Source organism: Danio rerio, chromosome 10, assembly GCF_052040795.2.
Source record: "Danio rerio strain M-AB ecotype USA chromosome 10, GRCz13ab, whole genome shotgun sequence".
Classification (NCBI taxonomy): domain Eukaryota; kingdom Metazoa; phylum Chordata; class Actinopteri; order Cypriniformes; family Danionidae; genus Danio; species Danio rerio.
The window spans coordinates 15,319,556-15,344,044 of record NC_141030.1 but is presented as its reverse complement, the minus strand read 5'-3'; the positions used below and the strand labels follow the sequence as shown (position 1 = coordinate 15,344,044).

Here is a 24,489-nt window from a genome sequence, read left to right as displayed (position 1 = left end):
GTGAAAACTGGTTGGACAAATGCTTGTTCGTTACTGAAAAAAGCTGGAAGACAATTTGTTCAATTAGATTTAGAGGTTGTAACATGCAGCAAATTACCAGTGGTTTTAATCATATCAATATTGATCAAACACAATATTTTTATATGTAATAATGTCTTTAACAATAGAGTATGTTTAAAACACCACGCTCTTTACATTTTAAATAGAACACTCTTTACTGAGTTAGGCTAAAATGTATTTTATAAGCTATGTCCAGAAGAGGTCGCCATACAACTGTTCAGAAAACCCACTGTAAGTCAAGGACTGTTAAGTATTAAAAATCATGTATCAAATGAGTGTATTCAAAGTAAATAAACTTCCACTAAAATGTAAAACCAACGCTTGAAATTCAAATGGCTAATGACTCTAACACTTGTCCACCATGATTACAGTGTGCGATATTTATGGTTTTAGGGACTCAAAATAAAATAAGATTGTATATTGTAACTAAAGCTGTAAATTGTGTTATTCTTTCTACAAGAACGAAACTCACCTCAAATGCTGATCTGAAATCAAACTGCAATATATGATTAGCCAACATTTTTGAGTGATGTCTGAGTTTTCAGTTTAGAGGCCACAGCGCCATTTGAAGATTAATATATATTGGGTAACATATTTGTGGGGATGTTGATGTGGCCAGACATCTGGAGCATCTGGTTCTCTTGCTCAGATTACAGACTTCAGATGTTACATCTGGGATGGACAACAAGTTAAAGACTGTAAACACAAAAATATCTTCCTGAGTAGCTACCATTGCGTATTAAATTCATATCTGTGAGATACATGTGCTCCAGCGACTGTCAAGATGCAACATGTTTCAGTAATGTTTAACACTGGGAAAACATTCATTTAATTCTCCACTCTGTGATTTTAGAGATTAAAGCTTTTAAATCATTATTATCCACCAGCAATTATACCATGGTACTTTAGAAATGGAAAAACAAATGCTTGGAGAAATGGAAAAGGCTGGAGAAAGGACTTGAAAACTTCAATAAAAGTTCATAAAAAAGGAGTTAAAAAAGGGGAATGAGAAATTAAAGTCCAATCATATAATTATATGACTATAATTGTTAATAAGCGTCATTAATTAAAAAAATAATAATATTATCATTTCGTTAATCAGTGTTCCCTGCATTCATTGGGATCAAAGTACAGTAGATATTCTTTGTTTAACTTTTCTACTCACTTTGTTTTATATAGCTGATTAAAGGAGGCCGTACTGTTTAACACAGACAGAACAGTTTTTTGTCCATCCATTTTTGTAGTATTGTTATTGGTATACAACGTCATATACAAAAAATATGAAGCAGCTGGTTACATGATATGTGTTCAGCAATGTTATTTGTAATGATCTTAGTGTATGTTTACATAACAATGTGATACTTCGCATTTTTCAACCTTTTTTAAAGGAAACAATGTAGTCAAAACATTTCTCATTCAAAGCGGCAAGGCACATTGTTTTTAGTCGTGCTGGCATTATTTTGACAATATTGTTGTCTGTAGGCAAAAAAAATTCAAAAATACTAAGGATAAACTGTTTTATTTTAATACACTGCGTTATTATGATATATTAATATATTGGGCCCTATCATACACCTGGCACAATATGGCACAAGGCGCAACCCAATTGTTGTTTGCTAGATTCAGCTTGGTGCAAGAGTCGTTTTGACGTTTTGCGCCATGCTGTTTATATAGCAAATGCATTTGCGCTCATAGGCCCATAGGCGTCTTAAAAGGGCTTTTGCATAATGTTATTATTATTACTAGCAGTATTATTTATTATATGTTTATTTATATTTGTTTTATTAAAAACAAGCTTAGATTTGCCCACCTGTCAGGTTTTAGACCATATGGGTCACAGCATTAGTATTAGGATATAACTTTTTGACCACACTTTGTTATTATTGTTCATTAATTCGTTTGCTGGAAATTAGAAGAAAAAGTTTTAAAATATTTGTGCTTAACAAACAAAATAAATCATTTATAGGCTAATTGATGTCTATGCGTAGAAGGTTTCTCTGTCCATGAGAGCAAAAGTTAAATTTAATAATTTATCTCTCATTCTCGTGCTATAGATGCTCTGTTTAACTTTTCTTGCTAGTGAAATGCTCAGTTTTTCCACTAACACTTACTTTACGTCATGTAATAAGCAAATGCACCATGGCGCGACGCAACTCTTAAGCTGCAGTCACACTGGGCTCTTCCTTCCATAGACTTCCATTCATAAGCACTCAAATGCGTCAGACCGGAAATGCAGGGTCATGCGTCAAGTTTCGCAGGTTGCTGCGGTGTAAAATTCAAGCTTGGTGAACTCTGACCTGCGAAATCGCATCACTTGACTGTGTGACACCAATCGAGGATTAAAAAGACATCTCTGGACAGAAATTTAAAAAATGGAGCAATTGCTTGCTTTTTTAAATGTCTAATAAACTTGTTTAATCCCGCCCCTTTTCGCAGAGCTGTACGACAGAATTTCACAAACTCAAACTCTGGTGTGACCGCAGCTTCAAAGGAAATGGGAGATGAGATTCTGATTGGTTTATTCTCAACCTATAACTCATTGAGAAAATAAGCGAAAAGCGAATTTTTCCATCTTAAATTTGCAAAAGTGGATTGTGACATGCCCTTAATGCGTTTGCGCCCTACACTTTGCACTTTGCGCATGGATTGTTAAAATAGAGCCCTTCATTTTTCTTTGGGCTTGAATAAAATTTGTCAATCATTTGTTTGTTTGTTTGTTTATTTGTTTGTTTGTTTTAGTTGTTCACTTATTTATTAGTTTATTGTCTGTTTGCTAAATATTTTTAATACATTGTAAGCAGATCTTTAGAGTTGCCTGTTTTCTTAGGCTTGAATTATGTTTGTTAATCGATCAATCATTTATTTATTTATTTATTTATTTGACCAGTTATGTAATTATAGTCTGTATTCTCAAAAAATATTAAGGATAAACTTTTAAATTTTTAATACATCATAAACAGATCTGTGCTCTCCTCCACTGGTCTTGGTCAGAATTCTTACCTCAGAATTTTGTATCAATTGGCTTAATGGAGTATTTGAAGCTCTGGCCAATAACACACAGTCAATTTGTGAAAAACAAAGGTGTTGATTAATGTTTTAGCTACTGAAAATATAAAGTTCTGTCATAATACAGTCTACATGTGCAGACTTATAGGTCACCCAATCTACTCTTTCGTCATTAACTACAATGGTACATTGGTTGGTGTCACCTTGGCAACCAATAAGTTTTCTCCTCAACATTAACTGTAAAAAATGCTGGGTTCCAGACTACCAATTAAAGAATTAGGTTAACTTTTTTTTTTTTTTTTTTTTTTTTTTTACAAATTTAAGTGGATTGAACGTACAACAATTAAGTTGTAAAAAAGTCTTGCTGTGAGGCAACAGCACTACCTACTGTGCCACTGCATCGCCCTTGGTTGTTTCAGCTTTGATTTGTTTCTGATTTGAAATAAAACAGAAAGTCATTTTTTTTTCAGTGTTTTAAATGCCCAGTGTTGTTCTGTTCTGTAATATTGCAGCATGTTTTCAGAGACTCTCCTCCACCCCAGCTCCACCTAGATCTTTATCAACATATTTACATGAATATACTGGCAGTAGCAGGTCTCTTTACTTGAATAATCAAAGCAGCAGCAGCATAGCAGATCTATGCTGCCAAGACGAAACATATTGCCATATACATATTGTCATACTAAATCTCTCAGAAAGTTTTCATGACAGAAAAGCCAACATGTAGTCTGAGTTGCAAACATTCATTCATTTAATTTCTTTTTGGCTTGGTTCCTTTATTAATCTGGGGTCACCACAGTGGAATGAACCGCCAACGTATCCAGCACATATTTTTAGCCAGCAGATGCCCTTCCAGCCGCAACTCATCCATGGGAAACACTCATACATTCTCATTTACACACATACACTACAAACAATTTAGCTTACCCAATTCACCTGTATCGCATTTCTTTGGACTTGTGGGGGAAACTGGAGCACCCGGAGGAAACCCACGCGAATACAGGAAAACATGCAAACTCCACATAGAAATGCCAACTCACCCAGCCGAGGCTCAAAGCAGCGGCTGTGAGACGACAGCACTACCTAAGGCGGCACTGCATCACCCTGAGATGCACACATGAGGATCAAATTTAAAGGTTAATTACCACCCCCCAAAAATGTTAAATATGTTTAGTTAGAAACTGCAAAGCAGAGCAATCCACCAGCTGTGTGCTCTGCGTTGTTTTTAATTAACGAAGCGAACCAATAAGCATCACTTCAGTCTGGCCATTGTTTAAACAGAATTGAAACATCCATATTTTTATCTATTTAAAGATGTTTTATAAAAATGCTAAATCAAGCATGCTTTATAAATAACGTAACTGTGTGTATATTTCAATGCATTAATTACTGTTTTTTTGCCAATGTGCGAACAGCTTATGTTATAAAAAAAAAGACCTTCCACAATTTCTTGAAACTGTGTAATTTTTATATGATGGATTTTTGTTTATTGCTTATTTATTTAGCTATTTAAGATGTGCTAGTTACAAATTCTCCCAAGACTGTCACTTTTATTCTGTGACATTATACTATATATATATATATATATATATATATATATATATATATATATATATATATATATATATATATACAGGGCATGACATTAACTTTTTTAGCTACTATGGCTAGTAGATTTCCAACATAACTAATATTAAATTAATGGTATTGTAAAAAAAATGATAATTAAATTATACTAACTAAAATAACTGTAAGCAAAAGAAAGCAGGTCAAAAAAAAAAACACTGTGAGTGATAATGAAAGGATGATCACATGCACATGGTTAATGTAAGGCCTGCTAATAATTTGTTCAAAGAATAATTCAAACGAAAGCACTTGCCACTGCTGCTTACAAAACATATATAGGCTATATATTTTTTTTAACTTTTGAGCTCTTGAAAGCAGCAGGACTGTGGGTGCATGACCATTGCTTTTTGTCCAGTCTATTTCAAAGAGAACCCATAGCACCAGTACCTCACACAAGTAAATGGGAGTGTTTGCGCATCACATCACCTGTGCGTGCAAGTGATCATCCTCTCATTCGATATATTAAGCTGCTTTCTTTTGCTCGCACAAACACCGTTATTTTTGTCAGTCTTGCTGCTTCTCGATTCTAAGACGAATACTGGGCCATTCTTATTGTCGAACCCTGCTTTTAAGAAAATTACAATGAAATTTTTTTTAACCAGACAAAGTGGCTATTGGGAGCAACTGTCTAACTTGGTATGTACCCGCATTTGTCGGGTAGGCAGTTGTTAATGTCAAGCCCTCTATATATATGTTTATAATATACATATATAATATTTGATTCTGTGAGCCAATTAGCACTTTAAATGCACACACAAGGACCAATCTTTCTTTGTCATTTCGCCGGACTGCTCCATTGACAGCGACAAACACCAGAAAGACAAAATCACACAAAATCCAGCATATGTTTTACGCAGCAGATGACCTTCTAGCTGCAACCCATCTCAGGGAAACACCCATACACACTCAATCACACACATACACTATATGGCCAATTTTAGCTTACCCAATTCACCTGTCCCGCACGTATTTGGGCTTATATTTGGACAGAACACAAGGAGAACTTGCAAACTCCACACAGAAGTGACCCAGCTGAGGCTCGAACCAGCGACCTTCTTATTGTGAGGCGATCGTATATGTCACCGACATTGAGATGAAATTGTACATTTTACATTATTGAAAAAGAAATTAATATTAAAATGATATATCATATATTAAATGTAAAATATATTTGTTTGTTTACATACTTTCAGTGAAGCACTTTTCAGTGTTTAATAAACTCATTTAGTCATCATCTGTTTCTTTTTAAGCTTTTAAATTTAATATTAAGCCTTGAAGGGCAAATACTTAATTTAATTCATGGAACATATAATTCAATAAATATAATTCAATAACTCATATAAAGCATAAAATTTAATTAGTAATAACATATTAATTAGATAAAATTAACAGCTGCACTGTAAAACGTTCGAGGTTACTAAAGTAACCCTTCGTTCCCCGAGGAGGGGAACGGAAGCACTATAAGTGGATTTGATGTTCTAAATCCACGTATGGGAGATTCGGTTCAGAAGCTACTCGTCTGAAAGAGTATTGAAAGGGCCAATTAAGAATGAACTGGCAGCGCAAGCCTGCGCAGGTGTGCGGCATATGCAATCAACTGAGTATATAAGCACACCTGGCGCCAGCAGACGCTATCCTTTTTAAGCTGAAGAGACTTTTAACAGCTAAGGGACAGTCATTATGGCGACGGAGAATAGTGCTTCCGTTCCCCTCCTCGGGGAACGAAGGGTTACTTTAGTAACCTCGAACGTTCACCTTCGGGGGGAACTCCAGCACTATAAGTGGATTTGATGTTCTAAATCCACGTATGGGAGCCCATTGAAAGCGCCATAATGACTGCAACTTACCAACACCCACCATGAGAGAGCGGTCAGGCAAGCGTGACGCACCCAGATCATGAGAGGCGCGGTCCTCCAACGTGCCCTTGGCCTTAACTTATCCCACTTCAAAGAAGTTTTACGGAATAGGTATATTTTTTTGGGAGTCGCTAGCGTCTAGATAATTCTAGGAAAATACGACAGTACATATGGAAGTGTGCCATCCCAGTAGGGAGGACGCTGCGGAGACCATCCGCACCCAATAGGGGGAAACAAATGGAATTACATATGGACTAACCCTGAAAAGGGGGAGTGCGCATAAGAAGGTGGTTAGCAGATAGGGAAAGCACGGGTCCGCCTAGGGGGGGGAACTTAACCGTGGCGGAAAAGCATATGGGGATCACCTGCGGGGATCGGCCATAGCAGGCACCTATACCCAAAATGCGGGCTGACCAGCAGGCAGACCTACAACGTAATGGGCCAGCAAGTGACTCCTCCGCTGAGTCAGTGCTGGAGGCCTCGGAGGAATCTGCAGGGCTCACCGAATGGGGAACTTACTGACAGACAGGAGGGTGCACATCTCTCTGTGTTAGGGAAAAAAGGCACCGCAAGCGTGTACAACACCTACCGAGTTGTTTCCTCAATCACCAAAGGTACCTAACACCCTTGAGGAAACCGGCTCCACTCGCAGATTATAAAATCTTGCAAATGTGTTGGGTGTCGCCCAGCCCGCAGCTCTACAAATGTCTGTTAAAGAAGCGCCGCGCGCACACGCCCAAGAGGATGCAACGCTCCGAGTGGAGTGCGCATGCACTCCCGGGGGGCGCGGCTGACCTCTGCTCAAATAAGCACATGAAATGGCCTCCACAATCCAGTGGGATAAACGTTGTTTAGACACGGCACTTCCCTGCTGCCGTCCGCCATAACAGACAAAGAGCTGCTCAGAAGATCTAAGGTTCTGAGTACGGTCCACATAAATGCGCAGAGCGCGAACTGGACAAAGTAAGGACAGGGCTGGGTCTGCCTCCTCCGGGGGCAGCGCTTGCAGGGTTACTACCTGATCTCTAAAGGGAGTGGTAGGAACTTTGGGCACATAACCCGGGCGGGGTCTCAGGATAACGTGAGAAAATCCCGGCCCGAATTCCAGGCACGAGTCACTGACCGAAAATGCCTCCAGGTCCCCGACCCTCTTAATGGAGGCCAACGCGACCAGCAGAGCTGTCTTCAGGGACAGAAATCTTAAAGATACTGTATCGAGTGGCTCGAAGGGATCAAATCGCAGACTCGTGAGAACGAGGGCGAGATCCCAAGAGGGCGTGAGAGGGGGGCGAGTTGGATTAATTCGCCTATCGCCTCTGAGGAACCGGATGATGAGGTTATGCTTTCCCACGGTGCCGCCAGCCACCGCGTCATGGTGAGCGGAGATGGCAGCAACGTAAACCTTGAGAGTGGAGGGCGACAGCCTACTGTCCAGCTTCTCTTGAAGGAAAGAGAGCACAACACTGATCTGGCAAGATCGGGGGTCTTCTCAGCGAGAGACACACCACTCAGTGAATAGACTCCACTTCAGGGCGTAGGCGCGCCTCGTAGAGGGGGCTCTAGCCTGAGTGATGGTATCAACCACCGCGGGCGGCAGGTTACCTAAGTCTTCCTCGCGTCTATGGACCACACGTGGAGGTTCCAGAGATCGGGACGAGGGTGCCAGACGGTGCCTTGTCCCTGAGAAAGTAGGTCCTCTCTCAAAGGGATCTGCCAAGGGAGGGCCGTCGCGAGGAGGGAGAGCTCTGATATCCAGGTCCGGTTGGGCCAGAGGGGCGAAACTAACAGAACCTGTTCCTCGTCCTCCCTGACCTTGCACATTAACTGCGCGATCAGGCTCACTGGGGGAAACGCATACTTGCGTATGCCCCGAGGCCAGCTGTGGGCCAGTGCATCCGTGCCGAGAGAGCCCTCGGACAGGGAGTAAAACAACTGGCAATGAGCGTTCTCGGAGGAAGCAAACAGATCGATCTGGGCCTCCCCGAATCGCGCCCATATCAGCTGGACAGACTCGGGGTGGAGTCTCCATTCTCCAGAGTGAATCTGCTGCCGTGAGAGCACATCGGCTGCACGGTTGAGCATACCTGGGATGTGAATGGCGCGCAGCGACTTCAGCCGCGGGTGACTCCAGAGCAGCAGACGGCGGGCGAGCTGAGACATGCGGCGAGAGCGCATACCCCCCATGCGGTTGATATACGCCGCCGTTGCCGCCGTACTGTCCGTCCTGACCAGCACGTGTTGCTGCTCCAGCACCGGAGAAAAACGGCGGAGAGCAAGAAACACTGCCAACAACTCTAGGCGATTGATATGCCAATGCAGCTGGGCACCTACCCACAGGCCCGCAGCTGCATGCCCGCGACACACGGCTCCCCAGCCTGTGCTGGAAGCATCTGTCGAAACAACAACATGACTGGACGCCTGTCCCAGAGGCACACCGGCCTGCAGGAACGAGGGGTCGTTCCAGGGGCTGAGGGTGCGGCGACACAGCGCAGTAACAGAGACTCGGTGTGTGCCCGCATGCCATGCGCGTCTCGGAACTCGATCTTGAAGCCAGTGCTGAAGTGGTCTCATATGGAGCAATCCGAGCGGCGTGACAGCCGCAGCGGAAGCCATATGCCCCAGGAGCTTCTGAAAATATTTCAGTGGGACCACTAACTTGCTGTCAAGCTCCCTCAGACAGTTCAGCAGCAGGCGAGTGCGCTCTCCGGAGAGGCGCGCTACCATGGTGACCGAGTCCAGCTCCATCCCGAGAAAAGAGATCCTCTGCACCGGGGCGAGTTTGCTCTTTTCCCAGTTGACCTGCAACCCCAGTAGGCGGAGATGCTGGAGCACCTCGTCTCTGTGCGCAGTCAATTGCTCCCGAGAGTGGGCTAAAATCAGCCAGTCGTCGAGATAATTGAGTATGCGGATGCCCGCAAGCCTCAGAGGCGCTAGGGCACCCTCTGCGAGTTTGGTGAAGACCCGCGGAGACAGAGAGAGCCCGAAGGGAAGGACCTTGTACTGCCATGCTCGACCTTCGAACGCAGACCGCAGAAACTGACGGTGGCGAGGAAGAATGGAGACATGAAAACACGCGTCCTTCAGGTCTATGGCTGCAAACCAATCCTGAGGAGGAACGCACCGGAGGATGCACCTCTGCGTAAGCATTCTGAACGACGGCTTGTAAAGGCAGCGATTCAAAACGCGCAGATCTAGGATTGGCCGTGACCCACCGCTCTTTTTGGGTACGATGAAGTATGGGCTGTAAAACCCGCTCTCCATCTCGGCTGGAGGTACCGGCTCGATTGCACCCTTTGCCAGGAGGGCAGCAATCTCCTCTCGCAAGACAGGGGCGGACAGGGGATTGACCCTGGTGAAATACACGCCCGTGAACTTGGGAGGCCGTTTGGAAAACTGTAGTTCGTAGCTGAGTCTGATCGTGCGTATGAGCCACCGCGAGGGGCTGGCCCGCGCTAACCAAGCAGGCAGAGCCCTCGCTAATGACGTCATCGCAGCAATCGTTGACGTACCCGCGGAGGGGCAGCGCGGAGCGGGTGTGCTGATCCGGGGAGCGCGAGGGTCCCGCAGAAGAGCTGGAGGAGAGCGATTCGCTCTGGCTCCGCAACCTGACTCCTGAGAGGGGGCTTGGAGGCTGGGAGAAGGGAGACCGTCCCCCCAGCGCCCAAGAGCCGCTGGCGGAGCATGCAAACCCTGCGAGCTGAGAGGCAGCGCATCCCAGACTGGCAGGGCTTGAGCTGTCACATCCGGGGAAGGGGAAAAATGCTCTTTGATCAAAATTTTGGTGGCACTGAAAAGTACCGTTGTTTGAATATGGGCCCCGCCCTCCAACTGGAAAGAGCAAATCTCCATTTACCGGACTTAGCGGCGCCCTGGGCAGGAGGGGCTACCGGCTTTCGGCGTGCTCGACATGCCCGCTTCGCCGGAGGCGGGGGCGGGGCATCGGCCGTTGGCGGACGCCCTCGGCGAGTAGCAGCGGAGGTGGATGGCTCGGCCGGGGATGGAGCGGGCTTACGGCCCCGCCGATAGATGACTTTGCCTACCGCATCCGACTGCTCCTTCACCGCCTTGAACTCCTGGGTGAATTCACCGACGGTGTCGCCGAACAGGCCAGCCTGGGATATGGGCGCGTTAAGAAAGCGAACTTTGTCAACGTCGCGCATATCTGCCAGGGTTAGCCAGAGGTGGCGTTCCTGGACCACAAGTGTGGACATCGTCTTCCCCAGTGCGCACGCGGCGGATTTAGTGGTCCGGAGAGCATAGTCAGTCGCCGTGCGCAGCTCGTGTAACAAGCCTGGGTTAGACCCACCCTCGTGCAGCTCGGCCAGCGCCTGCGCTTGCTAGCGCTGGTAGGTGGCCATCGCATGCAAGGCGGAAGCTGCCTGGCCCGCAGCCTTGTAAGCTCTAGCTCCGAGGGAGGCAGATAACCTACAGGCTTTGGACGGGAGACGGGGCGGACCACGCAAAGCGGGGGCATCACGCGGACAAAGATTGACCGCAATGGCGCGCTCCACCTGCGGGATCGCCTCATACCCCCTGGCAGCTCCACCATCCAGGGTGGTGAGGGCGGAGGCAGACGCAGCGCGGGCAGAGAAAGGTGCCCTCCAGGACTGCGTGAGCCTACTGTGCACTTCCGGGAAGAAGGGGACGAGAGGCTTTGAAGGCTTCGCCTTTTGATCCTCTACATAACACCCATCTAGTCGGTCCGGCCACGGGGCTGGGGGATGAACCATCTCCAACCCGACGGCCGAAGCAGCCCGAGAAAGCGCGGCCAACATGTTCGCTTCAGGATCCGTTTTGACGGCGCTCGCTTGCCCAGAGGGGGCGAGCGGGTCCGGATCATCGTCAGACAATGAAAGCCCACCCTCCGATGCCGCGGAGGACATCTGATCTCCGGTGTCAGCGAGCGTGAGAGCTACCATCTGATTAGACGGATCACTCCCAGTACCCGAAGCTTGGATGGAGCGCTTGGAGGAGCGAGAGGTCCGCGAGCCCTTGGGCGGCGGATTATCTCTCGCTGAAGCCCTCAGATCTGCCCGAGCGCCCGCTGCAGAGCAGGAGGCGACTGGGGTGGCTCGCTCTCTTACGAAAGCTAACCGCGATCTCAACTGCGCAACGGTCATGGCATCGCAGTGACGACATGAACCGCCCCCGAGCACCACATTAACATGCTGGACCCCCAAACATGTAATGCAGTGATCGTGCCCATCATCCGGAGCCAGGAAACCCCCGCAACCAGAAACGCACAGTCGGAGCGCCGTCCTGAAAAGGACGTGCTGCACGACTGTGTTGCTCTTTTAGGAAAGTTTGCAGCAATACGCACCGCTCTTGGAGGACCGGACCCAAAAGGACGCCAGGCAAGGGAGATACCCAGCTCGACCGTCTGCCGCTGCGTAGACTCGCTCTGGACCGGGATACAATCGTTCGCTCGAAGTGGCTGTAGACAGCAAGAGGAACCCTCATGAAGCTCGATCAGAAAAGTCTCTGAAGCGAAAAGGATAGCGTCTGCTGGCGCCAGGTGTGCTTATATACTCAGTTGATTGCATATGCCGCACACCTGCGCAGGCTTGCGCTGCCAATTCATTCTTAATTGGCCCGTTCAATACTCTTTCAGACGAGTAGCTTCTGAACCGAATCTCCCATACGTGGATTTAGAACATCAAATCCACTTATAGTGCTGGAGTTCCCCCCGAAGGGGAACAATATTTAGCTCAGCGTTGCATGTTTAATTTGAACAAGAAAAGTTATTTATCCTAAAACATGAAATAAATGTTATAGAAAGCAAAAATGTAACTTTCTCAAGCATCATCATATTATTACAACACCAACTTATATATTTTATGATTGTATTTCTTGAAAAGTAATGCTTCAATGAATTATCTGGCAGATAAAACCTTATAATTCCAAGCAGAAAATGACTATTCAGAATGAGAAAGTTCTATCTGCATTTACCGTGTTTTTATTTACTCCAATTTGCAAATGTAAGAGAACTTTGATAATTTAAAATAAGAGAACCTTTAGGGTCTCTGTCATGTTAATGTATGAAAGAAAACTGTTACACACATACTGTTTGCTATATGGATTGCAAAAATTTTGAAACTCGATATCTCAAAATCATCCAGAAAGAAGATAGAACCTTATAATTTTATACAGTAGAAGTCAGAATTATTAGCCCCAATGAATTATTAGACTGCTTGTATATTTTTTCTCCAATTTCTGTTTACGTTTAACGTAGAGAGGATTTTTTAACACATTTCTAAGCATAATAGTTTTAATAACTCATCTCTAATAACTGATTTATTTGATCTTGTGTGTGTGTGTGCGTGCGTGCGTGCGTGCGTGTGTGTGTGTGTGCGTGTGTGTGTGTCTGTATAAATATATATATATATATATATATATATATATATATATATATATATATATATATATATATATATATATATATATATATATATATATATATATGATTATATATATATATATAAGATGAAAGAGAAAGTCTAAATTCTGTAAGGTTACTGTGGTTTGCAATGAAAGTATTTTGTTCAAACGAGTCTCACACTGTCCTTAAATTTATATATATTTATATAATAAAACTATCATAACAGTCATTTTCAATACCCCGTATTTCTACTTGGTGCTGGTTAATTACAGAGCTTGTGCGAACATATTCATATCTCTATGATCAGATACTTTCTTAACCATTAGCAATTTTCTTTTGTGTTTATTTTGTTATTGTGAGGACAGACCACAGCTCATATTAACACATTCATCTAAATGTCGCTCCAAGCAGCATAGATGGTATCTGGGTGTTCTGATCAGTGTAACACTCCAAATGCATTTACAAGTTCCATTCACTTTTAAGAAATACAAAAAATAATAATAATAATAATACCTGTTGCATATAGCATTCGGTAATGTACATTCATCCAATGGATACCAACATAAAGGAAACTTTGTTTACACTTTTCTAGAAAAAAAACATCATTCAAAACTTCAGTAATGGCTATATCATGGAAATAGAAGAGTGTTTTAAAAAAATAATCAAGGCACTTGATTGTAGAAACAAATTGATCAGAAATAAAAATACCAATTATTGTATAGCACAGAGAAAGATTAAAACTATTTTAGAAAGTTATAGCAGTTGAAAAATTAGTACGAAGTGAACATTTATTCATTTTCTTTTTGGCTTAGTCCCACAGCAGGTCGCCACAGCGGAATGAACTGCCAACTTATCCAGCATATCTTTTACACAGAGGATCCCCATTCATACACACTCATTCACACAAATACACAACAGACAATTTAGCTTAACCAGTTCACCTATACCACGTTCTTGGGCTTGTGGTGGAAACCGGGGCACCCAGAGGAAACCCACGCGAACATTTGGGAGAACATGCAAACTCCACACAGAAATGAAAATTGCAACCATCTTGCTGTGAGGTGATTGTGCTACCCACTGCGCCACTGTGCTGCCCATGAAGTTTTATGACTTCAGCAGATCTGATTTCACCAAACATCACTCTCATAGACATCAAAAGTTTATCACAATCTTCACTAGTCTCTGACTGCAGGTTTTCTTAGCCGTAACTTTGTCATCAAGGTTTTTTCCAGAAATTTTAAAAAGGTTTAGATCAGGACTATGGGCTGCCATTTCATGTCATCCTGCATGAAAATACAAAACTCTTATACATCAAGAAACTGTACAGTATGTTGAGAAGATATACAGATCCTTATATGTTCCTTAACTGCATCAAGTCCAGCTGCAGTGTTGACTAGAATCTTCATACTGAATTACCCTGAATCTTATAGTACTGCTGAATGGATTTTAATTGCTGTCTGAACATTTCAGTCACATTCGATAATTTTACTGTCTTACAAACTTTTTTATAACTGGAAATATCTGCAGCTAGTGCAATAGTGTTTGTCGAATGATTAAGGAAATACAATTACGAGCAAATTATCACCAATTACCCCACCAATGTCCATTGATTTTAGTCAGTGATCTTTTTAAATATCTAATTTAACTTTAAAAATGTTCATACTGTGCTTCAAATATATATGTATATATGCAATCAGCTATACATTTGTGTGGGTTTTATTTAAAATTAGAGTAACGTAATCCATGCATCAGAATATGCTTTTAGAAAAGTAAAAAGACCATGAAACGTTAAAGACCATGCCACATTACATTTCACTGAAAAACAAACATAGTTTACAATCGCAAATCTGTGTAAACATCATGTAGTTTATCATTTCTGACAAGCCAGTCGCATAAGTGATTGTCCATAACAGTTCACCTTTGGGAATAGAGGAGCTTTTTGAAAGAGCACAGAGTAAAAAAGTCTTTGTGTATGACATGCAGGAGACATGTTTTCTGAGACACTTTTAACTCAGGGCAAATAATATCAATAACATAATAAAGGTTTTAAAAACAAATCAAAATTATTTTTTTAAAATATTTATTTATTTATTTAAATATTTCTTTCTTTCTTTATTTCTTTATTTCTTTATTTATAAAATACATAGTATTTATAAAAAATCTAACAAATAAACAAACAATCAAACAAGAACACAAACAAACAAATAAATATAAAAATTGCATGCAAGATACATGTTTTCTGAGACACTTTTACCTCAGCGCAAATAATATCAATAACATACCAATGGTTTTAAGAACACAACATTTTATTTATTTATTTATTTATTTATTTATTTATTTATTTATTTATTTATTTATTTATTTATTTATTTATTTATTTATTTATAAATAAATATACATTATATTCATTTAACAAATAATTCACTAAACAAATAAACAAACAATCAAACAAGAACACAAACAAACAAATAAACACACAAATTGCATGCAGGAGACATGTTTTCTGAGACACTTTTACCTCAGGGCAAATAATATCAATAACATACCAATGGTTTTAAAAACACAACATTTTATTTATTTATTTATTTATGTATTTATTTATTTATTTATAAATATACATTATATTCATTTAACAAATAATTCACTAAACAAATAAACAAACAATCAAACAAGAACACAAACAAACAAATAAATACAAAAATTGCATGCAGGAGACATGTTTTCTGAGACACTTTTACCTCAGGGCAAATAATATCAATAAAATACCAATGGTTTTAAAAACACAACATTTTATTTATTTATTTATTTATTTATTTATTTATTTATTTATTTATTTATTTATTTATTTATTTATTTATTTATTTATCTATTTATAAATATACATTATATTCATTTAACAAATAATTCACTAAACAAATAAACAAACAATCAAACAAGAACACAAACAAACTAATACATACAAAAATTACATGCAGGAGACACGTTTTCTGAGACATTTTTACCTCAGGGCAAGTAATATCAATAACATAATAACAATTTAAAAACACAACATTATTTATTTATTTAATTATTTATTTATTTTGTATTATTAATTAATATATTTAGTTAGTTAGTTAGTTAGTTAGTTAGTTAGTTAGTTAGTTAGTTAGTTAGTTAGTTAGTTGAAAAAAATATGTTGTATTTATTCAAAAACACACAAAAAAAAAACAACTAAGCAAATAAAAACAAAAATTACATGAAGGAAACATGTTTTCTGTGACATTTTTACCTCAGGGCAAGTAATATCAATAACATAATAACAATTTAAAAAACACAACATTATTTATTTATTTATTCATTATTTATTTTTCCATTCATTTAATTATTTATTTAATTAATAAAAATACATTATATTCATTAAAAATCAAACAAACAAACAAACAAACAAACAAACAAACAAACAAACAAACAGTCAAACAAGAACACAAACAAATAAACAAACAAACAAAGAAACAAACAAATAAATACAAAAATGACATGCAAGTTTTCTGAGACACTTTTACCTCAGGGCAAATAATATCAATAACATAATAAAGGTTTCAAAAACACAACATGATTGCTTGTTTATTTATTTATTTATTTATTTATAAAAATAAATTGCATTCATTCCAAAATTGTAACAAATAAATAAACAAACAAACATACATACAAACAAGCCAAAAAACAAACAAATGTACACATAAATTACAATGCCATGTTTCAAAATTGTGCATGTGCAAATTCATTTAAACTACAAAAGAAACTGCAGGGGAAATAATATTGTTTACATATAACTGTTTAACAATATAACAGACTATTTTGTCATACTATATTGTATAGTATTGTTTTATAATACTTTTAAAATATACGTTTAAAATATGTATGCATAGTCTACAGTATTTTTCTAAAAAATGTATTCATACACTTAAAAGTATTCTATTTTGATATTTTATTACTAGGTTGTGAATTATAGGCCACATCGGTGATCAGGGCGGTCAATTGCTTTGATAATATTAATTTGTGTAATGTTTTAGTGAATTAAATGTGTGTTTTCCTTTATTTAGCCTACATCTAATTTATTAATAAATTCAATTACATTTTTAGTGTTACGAGGAATATTTAGTTTATTCTGCCCATACAGTCTCCTCTGATTAGCAATCACAATGCACTCAAATAAAGTGAGTGACGTCACTGCGAGGGGTAGTGTTAGGTGTGGGGTTAGGTGAGCTCATTAAAAAGCATTGGATGCACTGGTTTGAGCCTCGGCTGGGTCAGTTGGCATTTCTTTGTGGAGTTTGCATGTTCGCCCGTGTGCGAGTGGGTTTCCTCCAGGTGCTCCGGTTTCCCCCACAAGTTCAAAGACATGCGATACGGGTGAATTGGGTTTGCTAAAAATGTCCATAGTGTATGTATGTATGTGAATGAGAGTGTATAGGTGTTTTCCAGTGATGGCTTGCAGGAAGGGCATCCACAGCGTAAAACACATGCTGGATAGTCTGCTGTGGCGACCACTGTTTCATAAAGGGACTAAGCCAAAAAGAAAATGAATGAATGAATGAATGAATGAATGAATGAATGAATGAATGAATGATTGGCGTGCATTCACGTATGACCCATGCAGGGGTGGTCAAATGTGTTTATTACGTATTAATTTAATTGTTAATATTATTATTTAAGATACAAATCAGAACAAATTACTTCTAACTATTTAGGGGACTGCATGATCCCTCATACATGTTGTTTTGATGTCCTTCAGGTGAGATCAATAATGAACTGTTTGTTTGTTTGTTTGTTTGTCAAAATATTTTCATTCCATTGCAGTTTAAACATTATATTAGTCAAACTGAACACTTTAACATGAATGTATGATAGTATAGTATAGTATAGTATAGTATAGTATAGTATAGTATAGTATAGTATAGTATAGTATAGTATAGTACAGTATAGTATAGTATAGTATACACCGCCCAATCAGCATAGGATCCGCGGCAGGAAGTGGCGGCGGGAGCGCGCGTGTCTGACAGAGCTTTTCTCCAATGGGAAGGCGATCCTCATCCTGTACTCTACTGTAGGTAAAGCGCAGTCACAGCAATGGAGAGAAACCGTGTCAAAATGCTCGCTTAATGCTTCGACAAAAGTAAGGTAAGGACTGACAACAAACACTTTAAAAGCTGTTCTTTGCGGAAAAGTTGTAATGTGTTTGAAGTGGTGTGATAGTGGAAGTGAGAGGAAAGTTTGGGATACTCGACGGAGATCGTATGTCTGAGTTTGGATATTTGCCCGCTACAGTGACGATAAACTGTTTGTCGTGTTAATAACTATGTGTTTTCAGTTTTCGCTTTTTAAAGCCTTGTAAAAAGTGTGTCTTTGAGTGTGCAGTAACCATCAGCTTGAAACCTGTTGATTTCGTGGTGATGGTTAACGTTATGTATAGTGGATTAGAGGCACATCTTGTGAAGTGCTTGTACTGTAACGTGTGTAATGCAAGGAAATCTGGCTATGCTGAAGATATTTACTGGAGTACTGGAAAAGGAGGGTAAAGTTTATTACAATGCTTTCAAAGCGTTTTCTAAATATTTATTTTTATTTTAGGTATTATTATCAATAACCTTTTACAACACATAAGAGACGGCTTATTTATTAACTGTTTGATTTGAAAATGTATTGGACATGTGCGATTCACCTATGTATTGCACATTTGTTTCAGTTTTTATTTTCAAATAAATTCAAAATAAGTGTCTTCTTGTTTAAAATTTATGTTTCTTTGCCTAATTGATATTTGTTAACTGTAATTAATTTGCTTATTTATTTATTTATTTATTTATTTATTTATTTATTTATTTATTTAAACACTTTTAAAATGAAATAGTGTTGTTTTGTTTTGTCTTTCTATAAAAAAACATAATTTTTTGAATTAAGGAATTGAGAATAAATTGTATTATTATTATTATTATTATTATTATTATTATTATTATTACAGTTTTTCTCAGTTGCTTTGGTGCATTTCTCACAACACTATTTACATTTGCACAACAGGTAATGCATTTCTCAAAACAATTAGTCATTTGTGCACATCCTAGTAGCAGTTTCTCATTCATTTCAGCAAATTGCAAATGCTTTTGGACATGCATCAATTGGTTTTATACAACTCTCTATTTTACTCTGCTTTTTTATAACATTACCATTTGCTTATGTCATGTCAGTCAAAATTATCTAAACTTGTAAATGCTGAACAGTCATTCCATTTAAAATTAATAGTCTTTATTTCATTACTTGAGTCATTACATACAAAAATGTTGAACTAGTTGTCAAAATCTTGCAAGCTAATTTTATTTAAAAAAATGTTTAAATCTTTATTTTATTGAAAATGTCTTCTAAATTGAACAGTTTCATAAATGATTTACAGACCTGTGTAAGTATGTTGGTTCAGTTCCAATATGTTCTGCAATATTGTTTACAGTTGTGCATCGTTCAACCCAAAGAAAGTTTATGTTTGTTGTAAATAAGGATGTGTTTATTCTTCTGCACAATGCTGTGAAAAAAATTCTAATTGTTAAGAGCAAATGGAGAAAAAATGTGAATCATACATATTCAGTGTCTTGTACTAGACACATTCACTAAATGTAGTTATGTCTAACTTTACTGTAGTATTCAATTGGTTGTGCTAATAGTATATAGTAATATCTTGAGCATTTTTACAAAGTTTTACCAAAATCTGACTTTTTTGCATTGAAAATATGTACAGAGTAAACTGACATAATGAAAACATGACAAAGCCATTTGACTATTCTGTTCATAAACAATGGTGTCAGGACTTTTCATTTTGATGATACTGACCCTTTAATTGACATGAATGCTTTTGAGGAATGAACTATCCATTTTGAGCATGTGACGCGCTTTTGCAGGTTATCAGCTAGGTTTTGCAGTTTGTACTAATCGTTTTAAGAAATGCATTAACTGTTGTGCAGAAATGCACAGGTGTTGTGAGAAAGCACCAAAGCGACTGAGAAAAACTGTATTATTATTGCATTTAATCATTTTATTATAACCATTGGAAAGTATCTGTTCTATTTTTATCCCAATTTTCTTGCTTAAAAATTATTTTTTTAAAATAATATTACTATTATTAGTTTTAGTTATGCAAGTAATCATCATTATATATGAGAGTGGCTATTCATTTTCTTTTTCATTATATCATCAGGTGGCTAGCTAGATAGATAGATAGATAGATAGATAGATAGATAGATAGATAGATAGATAGATAGATAGATAGATAGATAGATAGATAGATAGATAGATAGATAGATAGATAGATAGATAGATTTTATTATTATTATTATTATTATTAGTAGTAGTAGTAGTAGTAGTAGTAGTAGTAGTATAGTAGTAGTAGTATCATTTACAATTTTAAATTTTAGGCTGTTTAGAAAACATTTTCTTTTTGTTTACAGTGAATTTGGATTCCATTTCATTCTTCAGGAAAGTAATAACTGTATGAACAATAGCAAGCTGTGCACAGGATAATGTTGTGTCAGACATGAACTGTGCCAGCATCACATGACTGAAAAGGGGCCCGCATGGGTTTTCCCTCAAACAGTTGGGACATATTAGAAATCATTCACTGTATCATTTACATGAAAATAATATAACACAAATTAAACACACAGTTACACTCATAATGGAAAAACAAACAAAATCTGGTAAATAACAGCAAATATCAAACTTATAATTTGTGCATGCTAGTATCATTCTCAAACGCTGGACACACTTTATCCTAAAACTGGGATTGACTAATTTACAAGAAGCAGAAGAATATGTAAACAATTTTAAGTTTTACTAATACCTTCTTTTTCCTTTACTGTGCTTCTACTCCATTACCCTTTTTATAACACATCACACTACAGCAATTGCAGTGGACTTTAAATATAACTGTTTGTACATCCAGACATAAGACAGACCGAGACGTTTAATGCTTCTAATCTCTTGGAAAGGTCTGTGTTTTTGAATTGTTTGGGAACAGCGTCTCCAGCCATTTATGCTGAATCTCTTTGTGTATTTTAACCTTGGATCCAGTGAACACTGGTTGCACAGTCCAAAAAAAATCTTAAATACAGACCAGTCTCTTTGCCTTCAGATCAAGCCTTACTTTAATCAGGTACTAAAGGCATAGCTCACTTAAAAATGAACATTCAGGTAATATCTACTTGTGCAGGTGTTGATCTAAAGCTGAATATTATTCTTTTTTATTTAGTGTTTAAATAAAAAGAAAATTGAAAGTATCAAAGATGCAATATTGAGTGAAAATATAACATTTTCACATCAGTCAGTGAGATTGTTGATAAATGACACTATTAAATGGGTTCCCGACCCAGTGTTGTGTTTACTTATTTATTTTCTTGAAATTTTGAAGTTATTGTATCATATCAAATTAAATGCATGTTGTGCTGCTGCCTGAAGTTGTCAATTAGTGATGCTGGTCTGAACAGTTGTAGCTGAGAAAATTAACTGCAATTAATTAATGTTAATGATGATGGTACAATGCTTCCCACAGGTTTGAAATATGGTGATAGCCTGATTAAAGCACACCTTTTACCCACAGCACATAAATGGTCAACTACATGCAACAAACAAAAATAATGTGATTTTTAACTATATTTTTTATTTATTATGACACTGTTAATCACCTTTTCTTGTTAATGGGTTAAAGTTATTAAAGAAAGGCTGTTGAAATAAAAGAAATCCACTATTTCTCTTACTTTTATGCTATTTAGGAGCCATATGAACCCACTGACAGATAAAAGCTGCTCTCTCTCTCTCTCTCTCTCTCTCTCTCCCCAGAGTTGCTTTATTTGCATGACATAGTATAATATTGCCAAAGCATTTTAGATATGTATAAAGTATGTTAAATATTAACATAATTAAATAAATACAATATACAGCAAATAAGAAATAAATAACAGAAAAAAGGAATAAAAAGATACATTATTCCAAAAAATGATAATAATTACTAGAATAAAAAGGCAAATTAGTTGATTAGCCAATTATAAGAGTGTACAAATATTTTGCAGCCAGTATATTTTGTTCTATTCGAGATATAGTAAAGTTTATCAGAGACGTTTATAAATTGATAAATAATTTTATGTTTCTCTCGGGTCTGTGCGCGCACAGTCAGCTTATAAAATATAAAATATAAAACATGCTGCGTTAACGTGAGACTCTTATCGGATGATACAAAAAATATCACCTTTAATTTATTCTCAAAGTTGGGTTGGGAGCTTTTAAAAACATGTATGCGCATCCTGTGCTGCAAACGTTACATCACAGTACATGCTTTTAGCCTTTTTTACGTAGAACTGAGCTTTGCAGGGCAACAAATGTGTTGCTTTCATCTAAGAGTTTCCTGTTATTTTGGGTGACTTTAACTGCAGTTCAGCAGTTTCACTTATGAACATTTTATTCATGCCCTCGTGACAAACTGGGGTAGTAGACGTAAATAAGGAGTAAAAACTGGTGAGAATGTTATGGAATTTAATAGCGCAAACCAAATGGAAAGAAAAAACTTCCGCATTTTGCGACGTGTGTGTATGTGTGTGTGTGTGCGTGCACGTGTACGGTCCTTTACTGACAGCCACGTGTGGATCTTGTCGGAAAATATTACGAAAAGTCCTACATGATGGTAATGGTTTGATTGCGGTGTTTACTTCAATAATGCCACTAATATATGCATACTCCATGTCTTAATTCCATTTCTGTTTAGTTCAGTTATGACTTTAGTCAGATCAAGGTAATCAAAAATCGCTGTATCGAGCTTATATAGGCCTACAGTTCAAAATTCACGTTTAACTGAATAAACAGTTAGTAAACAAAAAAGTACATCTTTTGCTTATTTTCATCACCAATTATCATAGTAGAACAGTTTCTCAAGCAGTTTGGGATGCATTTTGCATTTTGATGTCATTATTTGGGTAGCTCACATATTCTGAATGCCTTCGGTAGAAATCAAATGAGCCTTTTTAATCTAGATCAATATAGATTAATTCCAAGATTACAGTAAGATTTATCTAGATTAAAAAAATAATAATAACAATCTATACCCACCTATATTAACAATGCATACAAATAATGACAACTTTAGAAAGCGAAAGTAACACCCAGACATTAGGATATGGAGAAACTACGGTCAGACGCATTTGGCACTAAAGGCGTCTCTGTGGGTCTGCAGAGCATATTATGATTGAGTGTTGATAATGGTTCTCGTGCACACAAAACAAGCAGTAGGAAACGTGCAGAGCGAGAGAAGATTTTCTACTGGTTAATCGATTGCGAATGTTTGGCTTTCTTGGACGGATACAAAAAAGTGTAAAAGGATGATAGTAACAGGATTATTCATGTGTCACCACCAAAAAAACTTGGCCCATTAATATACCTGTGAGGCCTGCCGAATGAAAGTCTATGCGGGGGAAGCACTGTAGTAATAATAAGGAAGTTGTTGAAACTTTTATTTCAGTGCATTAACATAGTTCCAACTAAAATAGGATATTGAGTTGGGGGCGGGAGTTTTCTTTTTGCACATCATTTCCTCATTGCAAACTTAACGGTTGAGAATATTGAAGCTGTCAAACTGACGCCAACAGAGTGGGAGCGAAACACTAAATACAGAAGCAGTCTTTGATTAATGATTACCAAATCAAATATGTTATTTTCAGTGGATTAAAGCCGTGGTCACACTGGAGTTTAAGCATGCAAAATTCTGTCGAATAGTACACTGTAGAATAGTGTAGTGGATAAAGTGAATGTCGATGAAGTGAGTGACTGCTCCATATTTTAAATTTCTGTAAAGAGAGGTCACATTTTAGCCACTATCGGTCTCACACAATCACAGGATACGGTTTCGAGTTCACCAAGCTTTAACTTTGGAATGCAGCGAAATGCTAAACTTGTCGCATGAGCATGTGTTTCTGGTCTGTTTCATTCACTTGAGTATGAACAGAAGTCTATTGGTCAAAAAAAGTGCATTGTGATTGCGACTTAACTTGCACAGATTAATTGTTCACCTTATGAGCGTACTCACACTATTTACAGTTAACTTGAACCGAAAGCACGATTGTCCGCCGTTCTGTCTACCCTGATGGCCCGCACTCGATTTACATTTGGGCCTGGGCACAATTACGTCATCGATGCTGCGCTGTTCAGTAAGTACTCTCGCTCAGCACAGTGGAGATTGCGTTGTTTGATATGCAGTGAGACGCAGTCAAATATTTCGGCGAACAGATCAGCCACTTTTGACGCTCATAAACAACCATAGAGTACTCGTTCTGCAGGTATTAGGAGGTTTGCTGAAGGTGCGCAGCTGTCATGCAGTGAGGGGTTTGCATCTTTAATAATCTACGACAGTTAGCGTTCACTGAACGGTAAGAATGATAAATAAATCCACATGAAACAGTCCCTTAGAAGTCACATCTTGCTTTCAGTTTCGGGCTTTGGCTCGTTTTGCACTAACACACAAGCGTACCACGACAAAGCCCAAGTGAAGAGCCTGATTCA

General features: G+C 38.6%; 1 protein-coding gene across 1 annotated transcript in view; it reads left to right on the top strand.

Annotated features, from left to right (window-relative positions):
• The first annotated feature begins 17,989 nt into the window (after positions 1-17,989).
• Positions 17,990-24,489, top strand: part of il11ra (interleukin 11 receptor subunit alpha) — a 103,169-nt gene continuing 96,669 nt past the window's right edge. Inside the window, 1 exon segment of the mRNA NM_001113499.3 lies at positions 17,990-18,087. The gene's annotated coding sequence lies outside the window, so the exon portion shown is untranslated.